At 33.3% G+C, this 10787-nt stretch overlaps 1 protein-coding gene across 5 annotated transcripts in view; it reads right to left on the reverse strand.

Moving 5' to 3' along the window:
- LOC130899042 (transcription factor RFX3) overlaps window positions 1-10401 on the reverse strand; it is a 41779-nt gene extending 31378 nt beyond the window's left edge. For 3 of the 5 annotated variants that reach the window (XM_057808716.1, XM_057808712.1, XM_057808715.1), the window contains exon 1: window positions 9924-10401. The gene's annotated coding sequence lies outside the window, so the exon portion shown is untranslated. Of the gene's footprint in view, window positions 1-6139; window positions 6287-9923 lie in introns of those variants that run through there. The other 2 variants (XM_057808710.1, XM_057808711.1) reach the window with 2 other exon arrangements.
- Between the last annotated feature and the right edge of the window lie 386 nt (window positions 10402-10787).

Here is a 10787-nt window from a genome sequence, read left to right on the forward strand (position 1 = left end):
TGCAGACGAGATCATGACGTCGGTTATTGCAATGGCCAAAGCCATTGAATTAAAGTATGAATTGCTATTTCATGCACCCTATTCCCTAGATTTAGCCCCCTCGGATTATTTTCTGTTCTTAGAGTTGAAAAAATGGCTCGGTGGTCAAAGGTTTTCCATCAATGAAGAGATGATGTCGGCAGTTAATGATTATTTTTAGTAGCTTGACGAATTATAAAAAAAAAGTATCTTTGTTGGGCCAGGAGCGTCCCCGTATACCTTATTGAACTGGTGTGAACATAGATAAAGGTAGAAGTTTCAAAAACTGAGAAAATGCAGTTCTTCGTGTTGTCTATTGAAATTATTTTTAGAAATACAAAAAACTGTAAGTTACCTGCTGTTTTTTCTCAATTCAATCCTTAGATAGCATTAACACTAACCTTTCATTATAATTATTTAACACTACAAAACCCAAAAAATGACACGAAACTTGTCTAGCTTCAATCAACAAATAAGTAACGGGTCGAAATACAGCCCTTATGCAATTTAGTAATAAATGCAAAGCGTATAAAAGAGAATGGAAATGAATAGTACACCTGCCCTAATAAGAGCAGTATGGGGGTTAGAACGCTTTTTCAATTAGTGAGGGAGTTTCGACCACAAAATTACGAAACAACTAAAAACGATTCAAACCAGATGAATATCTAGTTAATCCAGAGTTTTATGTGACAGAATTTCAAAGTATAAAATTATAATCAGTCTTTTTAATACTTAGTATACAGGGTTTGTCCGGAAAGTAATAGGACTGAGTCGATTTAAAAAAAATTTATTGAGCCAATCGTACAATTCTTTAAAAACTTTCAAAATAGGCTCCTTCTGCGTCGATGCAGCGCTGCCAGCGCGATTTCCAAGCATTGAAGGCGTCACGGAAGGCATTCTCCGGAATAGCCTTGAGAGCCGCGGTGCATGCTGCTTGGATCCCCTCTGTCGTCTCGAAATGCTTGCCTTTCATCGGCCTTTTCAAGCGAGGAAACAAAAAAAAGTCCGGGGGGGCCACATCTGGGCTGTAGGGCGGCTGCGGAAGCGTTGGAATGCCGGCCTTAGTCAGGTCGTCAGTGAGCACTTTTGGGACCATCTTCGCGCACACCTTGCGCATGTTCAAATGCTCCGTCACAATGTCATGAACCACAGATTTTGGTAAATTTAACATCTGGGCAATCAAACGAATACTTAGTCGACGGTCTGTGTTCAAAACTTTGCGCACACGAGTCACATTGTCGAAGTCTTCCAGCACGGTCTTCATCGGCGACCTCTTCCCGGCCGTCCAAAAAAGGCCTGGTGCCACCGAAACACACCACTTCTTGCTAAAGCAACATCTGGGTAAGCCTGCTTGATCATATCAAACGTCTTTGTCGCAGATTTACCGAGTTTCACACAGAATTTAATCGCGTACCTCTGCTCTAACGAACGCTGCATTTTCGGCTTGCACAACTCACAGAAACACGTCGCGCGAAAATGCCTGTCCTGACTCTCCAGGTGCTCGGAGACAACTGACCATCCGCTCGTTAGCTAGGAACGCCCTCTACCGAATCCATTCGGTGCGCGCACGCTCTGAAGTACAATCGCGGCGGAAGAAAATCAGTCCAATTACTTTGCGGACAAACCCTGTACCATTTACGAAGGTACCACCCTAATAATTTAATGATTAAAAACACACTTAAATCACGATGCACCATTGAGAATCTGTAAAATTCTTGTTGTGGACTAAGTTCGTTGCACGATTATTCACTTAGGAATTCACTCAGAATTAGTTGAAGGATCAATATTTTACGATGCGAAAAAAATGCACAATCACTTGCCAATTGAAATCGAATTGATTGCTTTCTCAAATTCCACAATTAAATTCATTTGATTCACTGTTTTCGGGGTTACCTTAAGTAGTTTCCAACTTCAATGATGTGAAAAACTGTATTTAAAGCACGATTAGTTACTACGTCTACAATAAACTACGTTCGTATATTAGGGGAATCTAATTATAACCGTAACATCATTATCGTGTCCATTTTGTGTTCTAATCGTTAAAAATGCTGCTTAAACAAATGATTTGCGCGTTTCATTGGATCAATTGATGAGAACTGTATTTAATGGACAACCCTCGTATAAAGATAATAGAAGATCAACTTTTTAGTGTCGCATATCCGAATATGAATTGAATATAATGAAAATATACAACAAGCCACTTTACTATCGATACCTGTTTGACTATCCTACACCTGGTTAGATAATAGCGGGTGAGTCACACAGTACTTGCATTGGGGGAGTAGTTGTGGATAATGTGATAGTTTTTTTTTGTGAAGGAAACCGTAGGAACGGCACAAACTGGTACGAAGTTAACTTTCCGGTAGAATTTCAGTGGACAGATCCAAAAATTTACGTACGAGGTGTAGTAAATAATTTTGTACTGCGATTCAAAGTATCTTCGGTTATTGTTTAAAGTAGCAGATTCTATGGGTTTCTTTGAAGTCTTGAGTTTCTGGAACTCTGTGTCTTCTCTGATACTGGCACAAATGCTGCTCTGGTCACTTAGTTGAAAGTTGAAAGAATCCAAATCAAATATTCGTCAAGAGCCCGGCATCTTCAGATGTTCATTGAGACTGCAATTTGGTGATAAATTCCCAGGAGTAGCTCTGCATGCCTAAATCCTAGTAGATTATTCCAGTCATAGTTTTTTTTGTTAATCTATCTCTTTTTATAGTGCCTATTGTACTGTAGGTGATTTCACAGAAGGGTTTAGGTCGTACGAAGGGTTTATCCGCTGCTACTTCAACAATTCTGTCTGTTATTTCAACTCCAATGTAACCTGTAACCCATTGAAAGGCAATTTGTCTAACGCTAGGCATTCATCTTGGATTTATGGAACTCAGAGCTCTAATTGCTGCTTGGATATTGATCTGGATGATAATCTTTTGATTGCAATCATTTTGTGGCAAGTTTAACTGACTTTTTGGTGAACTTCTTAATGTTTCTTTAACCACAAACTTTAATATCTTTTATTTTTATTTGTATACCAAACTCCTGATTTTTCTTTTTCTTTTTGGTTTGTTTGTTGTTATTGAGATGATGCTCCTCAATCTACAAGCACATCCTGTTGAGCGTCTTGCCTCAAACAACGAGTAAATTGCTTACAAAAACGCAAATTTTGAAAATTCAGTTCATTGCCTCTCGATCATTTACGATTTCATCGAAACTTGTTACATACAATTCATTAAAGTTTTAAAATAGTGTTGTTGAACGTTGGAAAGTGCTCAATCATCTGGTTTACGAGCTCGAGCTTTCGATTTAATGATGGTTGTTTATTCACGTTTAAAGCATGGTTCGCAGTGAACAAATTAGGCTCGTCACGAATTTTGTCTAATTTTTCGTCCGTTTTAGAAGATCCGAATTCTTGTCGATCCATTTTCCAATAATTCGAACGCCTGGCTTATAATTTAAGTGACGAAAGTTGCCAATGTTGTAGAATTTTTACGCAGGCGACTAAATTTCCAAGAGAACAGGAATTACTATAAACGATCGAGCATGTGGTGGTCATTGATCGCTAAATCGGGACTATAGGGAGGTTGGTCAAAGCACTTGGGTTCAAATAACCGCTTTGATGGACATTATCATGAAGCAGATTGTATAGTTAGTCGCACTTTTCACTTTTAATACATTTTTTTTTCAAATCTCACAATATGTTGTTAAATTCAAGCAACCAGCAGGAACCAACTCAATTTTTGGAACTCAAACTGTTTAAACTTGAATTTCCTGGCCGTTATTTTGATTCTAGTATTGAATATCTCACGAAAGACTGATAATCGTAGAACAGCGAATGGAAAATGAAAGCAAATTTTTGGTACCAAAGTGAACACAACTTAATTTGAAGTTTCTGTTACCAAATGCATAGAAGAAGCACCTAATTTATTGGTCTAACTTCTAATTTTTCAACCTCCGCTCACTCCGTGCAGACGTTACGGTCTCGCACTACACACTCCGCCATTGTTGACATTCAGGCGTCAGTCGGCGTTGTGCTACAGCCACGTAAACATTATTGATGTTCCCGCCAAGTGTGATTCATTTTCTACAGACTGAAGGCCAAACTGCTGCAGAAATCCATCGGAGAATGAGTTGTGTGTATGGGAAAAACTTCAGAGTAATGGTGGGGCATGATGATAGGGGTCAAGGACGCAAATCTGTCGTTGATTGATAGAATGGTTGAAGAAAACAGCAGATTCACTATAAGAGAGCGTATCGAAAAGCTTGTCCACAGATATAACAAATGTCTCGAACTCTTCGGTGATTATTTCGAAAATTGTACCAATTTTTCGGTAATAAAATGATTATTTTATATGAACGTGTCTTTTATTTATGGCCTATCGGAAGTTGAAAAAAAAAACAGCCCTTAAATTACGATAAACTTTTAAAAAAAAATATGAGTCGTTCGGAAATTTCAACTGATTATTTCTTAAACGAAATAAAACCTGGTAGGTACACATCCCATCCAGATCCAGATATAATTGGGGGGTTGAGAGAGGACTGAGAAAGTTATTGCTATAGCAATGCGCCATGGTTACCGAACTGGGGTTGATTTCGCTCACCTACCACTTGTTAAGAATCCATGTCGATATATCGGATGACGAGCCTAGTTTGTATAAAGACGTTCCGATTTTTGTTTATACTTTATTTGTATTTATTCATTAAATTACGTATAATATTTATTGTTTTCGATAATTACAACGTAGAATACGGATCAAAACACGTCAAAACAAAGTATTTGATATTGTAAATAAACAGGATATTAGATTTAGTTCACGTCATAAGCAAGGGAGGCGCTATTTTTGGTAAAAATGAAAACGACGCGTTAATTTTCATTTACAAAAATCTTGCGTCAATTCACAGGTCAACGGAATGGAGAGAACTTTGTTATCAAATATCCAAATGTTTAAATTAACCAAAAACTGTTGGCAGTTTCTTTACTACGAAAGAATCAATTTCCATGTCGATTGAGGTACTTCCAAAACATCTGATTTGCACGCATCAACTGCTTCTTTAATTGTAGAAAAACGTTGACCTCGTAATTTAATTTTGATCTACGGGAATCGGAAGAAATCAATGTGTGCTAAATAAGGATCATAAGGCGGAAGATCCATCAATTCGTTGTTTTGACTAGTCGAAAACTGATGTTCGATATTTCTCATTGTCGTGGTGAAGAATGATTCGTCTTCTGCGATTTTTTCGAATTTTTGTGCCGTTTCATAACGAGGGTGCGTCACTTCACACCCTAAACAAAAGATCAATCAAAACAATGGACTGAAAAGGGAGAATCGGATCTAAAGAAGGTAAAGATCGTTCCATATGCAGAGAAGATTTTTTGGAATAATTCGCGTTGGATAATTTTCATTTACTATCTTGAAAAATGAAAAACTATCAACGGCGAGTATAATGCAACGTTTCGGCGAAGAAATCAAGCAAAAACAGCCGCATTTGGAACAAGTTTCATCAAGAAAATGCACCAACTCACACAACCGTTATTGCAATAACCAAAATTGATGAATTAAACTTTGCATTGCTATTTCACGCACCCTATTCGCCATATTTAGTCCCCTCGGATTATTTCCCAATTGTTCCCAAATTTGAAAAATTGGTTGTGTGATCAAAAATTTTCCAACAACCAAGAGGTGATGTCGGAAGTTAATGGTTATTTTGAAGAGCTTGATTCTCAGTAATGATAACTGTTAGGAAAAAAATCATTGGTACCATTTTTGTATAGAATTTTAAGATCTACAACTTTGGTTTGAGGTTATTTTTTGATAAAACTTACAGTTTTCGAGAAAATTACAAAAAACCTCAAGTTTCGACCTTTGACCCCGAATAACTTTTCTAGCACACATAAGAACGATGGGGGTTTTTAAAACTTTATTCGTAATGGTAAATCCCAGCTCCCCACCAATATTAAGCTTTACAAGAACAGTTGAAGAATCGTTAATACACAAATCTTTGTTGACCCGTTATTAATTTTGAACTATTCCAAACTAAACATCCACCGTTTTAAATTATTTTCATTTTAGTAGCAAATCACTTTCACCGCTATCGTTTCCAAAAATAAATAAATAAATAAACGTACCACATTTGTTCTTTTTCGTTGTACACGTGTTGACATCGTTTCAACCACGTAGCAATTATTATATAAGTGATATCTCGTAATACCTTTATGTCTTTTAAATTAAAACTTCTATTTTTACCCCCAACTCTATTTTCCAAAGAATAAACATTATTAGAAGGACGGTCAAATGTTTTTTTTATCCAAAATCTCGTCAAACGCTGCGTCAATTTCATATTTATTGTATAACCAACCTACCAAGGGAAAATTACCCAATTAACTAACTCAGAAAAGACTGAGCAATGAAGTGAGCATAATACACCCAAATTACTAATTTGGAGACCCTTTGATACAATAACACAAACTAATTTAAGTTTAATCCAAGTCCTTGATGGAAAATAATCATCGAAATTAATCCAAATCTACAGATTATTTTGACTTTATGACGGTTGCTTTTTATATTTTCAGTGTTGGCAACACTGTCTAATAATCTCGTCGTAGTGAACATAACCGCATTTTTTCGTTTGACTATTGTTTACAATTAATTCGAATGAAATTAGTAAAAAAAATGGAATTACTACGATAAAAGTATATCAATTTATTAGCAAACAATATTATTGTAAGGAAGATATGCCATTATCGTACATCAATTTAATAAAATCAAACACAAAAATGGAAAAACGTAACGTATTCATATTATACATTTAAAAACTGTTTGTTTATAACGAAAATTTTAAAACTGAATCAGTAAAATTATTATTCAATACAATTGTTAATTTTTTTACGAGGGTCGTCACAACTATAGTTTTTTTACATATCGAATTACTTGTTCCGTTTGTTTTTGTGTGGAACACATCTGGTAGCAGTCGAACATTATCTTTGTAGTTATTAGTCTGAATATCTTTTAAGAGGATATGTTCAACTGTGTTACCAATATGTCGAGATTCTTTCTTTCATGATTGTTTTTTATAAATATGCTTTTTGTTTTGTCTCCATTTTTTCTTTATTTGTTAATTATTCACTGAATGTCTTGTCGCGAGGTCTAAGGACATTATATAATGAAGATTCATGGGGTATGAGGTCCAGAAGACAGTTTATTGATAGATAGATACAAGGATTTTAATAATATCCAGGTTTTGTGTCCATTTTTTTCTCACAGTGTAAATTATTCACTAAATATCTTTTCATAAGATCTGAAGACATTGTATAATGAAATTTCATGGGGTATGAGGAACTAAAAACTTTTTTTTATAGATACAATCGAGTATCCATCTCAATACCCATAATTTGTTGCCAGTTTTCTTTCTCTGTGTAAATTACTCACTCAATATCTAGTCGCAAAGTCTGAGAACATTGTACAATTAATTTTCATCAGGTATGGGGAATGGAAGACAGTTTATTGATAGATACCTACAAGGATCTTAATAATATCCAGATTTTCTCTATTTTTTCTCTCACGGTGGAAATTACTCACTAAATATTTTGTCATAAGGTCTGAAGACATTGTATAATGAAATTTCATGGGGTATGAGGAACGAAAAACTTGTTTTTGATAGATACAATCGAGTATCCATCTCAATACCCAGAATTTGTCTCCATTTTTCTTTCTTTATGTAAATTACTCACTCAATATCTTGTCACAAAGTCTGAGAACGTTGTATAGTGAATTTTTATGGGGTATGGGTAACGGAAGACAGTTTATTGATAGATACATACAAGGATCTTAATAATATCCAGATTTTGTCTCTTTTTTTTCTCTCACGGTGTAAATTATTCACTAAATATCTTGTTATAAGATCTGAAGACATTGTATAAAGAAATTTCACGGGGTATGGGGAATTGAAGACAGTTTATTGATAGATACATACAAGGATCTTAATAATAACTAGGTTTTGTCTCCATTTTCTTCTCCCACAGTGTAAATTATTTACTAAATATCTTGTTATAATATCTGAAGACATTGTATAATGATATTTCATGGGGTATGAGGAATGAAAAACTTGTTTTTGATACAATCGAGTATCCATCTCAATACCCAGACTTTGTCTCCATTTTCCTTTCTCTATGTAAATTACTCACTCAATATCTTGTTACAAAATCTGAGAACATTGTATAGTGAATTTTTATGGGGTATGGGTTATGGAAAACAGTTTATTGATAGATACATACAAGGATCTTGATAATAATCAGGTTTTGTCTCCATTTTTTCTCTCACAGTGTAAATTATTCACTAAATATCTAGTCACAAAGTCTGAGAACATTGTAGAATGAAATTTCATGGGGTATGGGGAATGAAAGACAGTTTATTGATAGATACATACAAGGATCTTAATAATAACCAGGTTTTGTCTCCATTTTTTCACTTATCGTGTAAATTACTCACTAAATGTCTTGTCATAAGGTCTGAAGACATTGTATAATGAAGTTTCATGGGATATGAGGAACAGAAAACAGTTTTTTAATACAGAATTTATAACATAACAAAAGATTGATGCCCATTTTATGTCTTATCAACAAATGACATGCAATAGAGTTCGAATTTTCATCCATAAAAGAAGGTTTTGATTTCAAATGAAATAGAAAAGCTGATTCTAGTTAAAAGAAAATAATTATTATAATAAGAGAAACTTCTATAAATCTTCTTCTTAATATCTTCTTAATCTTAACCCATAATATGTAATCTATAGGGCTAAAATCCATCTTAGTTCTGTCCAATAGTATCAGTTTGAATACATGTTTCAACAAACTCAAACTTTGAAATCAGCCAACAAAAAAATTACTGACTAACTACACCCAATATGGAATATTTTTGATATATTCGTATTAAAGTGTAAAAGGTTTTCTCTACTTAGAGCTATAATAAAGTTTAACAATCGATCAAACGAAATATTATAGCTATTCATATAAAAAAATAAATAGGATTTCAATAATTCTCATTTTGATGTATGTTTGTTACGTCTATTTCAAATAAAATAAAACAAATAACAAACACAAAATGAAATGTTTTTTTTTATACCCCTATTTGTATCTTATATAACTTCTTTACCTTTGTAAAATGACGGTTAAAAGAAACTACAGGATGTAATTCTAGAAAATATTGAATGGCCATTTACTTACTGTCGAATAATAAACATATATTTTTGGAAAAGGTAGAATAATTCTACGAGTACTAAAATCGTAAGTCCTAACCTCAAATCTAATATAATAACCGCAAAAATCATATTAATATGCAGTATGATATTAGTAGTTACTATTTAAAAGCTTTGAAAATGGTTATGGTTATTATATATTTTTTTTCGTACACAGTTATGTGACATTTTTTTTCCTTTAGTTTAACGATAGAATTTGAAAAAAAAAAATACGTAAGCTGATGATATATAACCCTAAATGTGACTAATTATAAAATTATGATATATACCAATATGGTTCAATTACTGTCATAAAAATATAAAATCTTTTATCAGCATATCTATATAGATTACAATTTTTTATATAATTTCGGATGTAGATATCATTAATAATTTTTTATACATATGTCCGTATACATAAAGAATATAAATGTTAAATAATGCACTGTAATCGTACTATAACGATAACATTTTATATCATTAATTTTACGTTAAAAAAAAAATTTCCATTATTATTATTACTGCATTGACGTCTGAAGGGAGCCATTTGCATAAATAAAAAAATAGTGAAAGCTATTGGAAAAATTGAAAAACGAAATATTAAAAAAGCGTGCTGTGTAAATCAACCGAAAAAATTATTGCAAATAACAAAAAAATAATTAATCAATGTTAACATTTACCCAATGTTGCTATGTTGTTGTGTCGGTTGCTAGGCAGTCACCAAGGATACGAAATGGTCTTGCTAGTTTTGACAGGTGTATATATTCAGTTGATTTTATAAAACAGCAGCTCGTTTTACCATTAGAATTGTTTAAATAATTACACTGGTACGGAGGTATAACTCCATTTTTACAGTAATGTATTAATAACTCACTAGAACTGCTGTTTATTGATTATTTTACGCAGCTGAAGTGCACGATGGCCATTACCGATAAAAGAGAAAACTGCAATTGATTCACACTGTTATTACCTATATTATCCGCAAGGCGCTCGGTAATCAATAAAAGAAATAATAAAAGTCCATATTGCTTGATACACCAATAAACTAACCTCTCTTTATCCTGGTTTATACGACACTGATAAATAGAGATTATTAGTACAATAATTATCATTTTGTTACTGTTGCCATGGGAACAATACGAATATACATACTTTAAAATCAAAAACCTTTATAAGCTATAAACTATTAATTACTAACTATTATATTCAGATATTATTGTCTGCAATTATTTAGGAAGCTAATCAATTATTATTTAATCAGGATAGTAGGTGGGACCTTAAATAATTGAGTATGTCGAAATATTTTTGCTAAGAGAATTGTAGCTTCATCTATAAGTTGTTTAAAACATTTTTGTCTAAGTAGAAATCTCTCCGCTTAGTAATAACTTGTCAGTAGATGGCACTGATAGGCTCTAATAGAATATTTTAATTTCTATTATGGTATTAATTCACAGAACTAAACTTTGATGTTTATGGGATCAATTATTATATAGTGTTAAATGTATTTCGTGATTTTGATAATTTTTTTATTATTATAATTAAAT

The sequence above is a fragment of the Diorhabda carinulata genome, chromosome 10 (assembly GCF_026250575.1).
Source record: "Diorhabda carinulata isolate Delta chromosome 10, icDioCari1.1, whole genome shotgun sequence".
NCBI lineage: Eukaryota > Metazoa > Arthropoda > Insecta > Coleoptera > Chrysomelidae > Diorhabda > Diorhabda carinulata.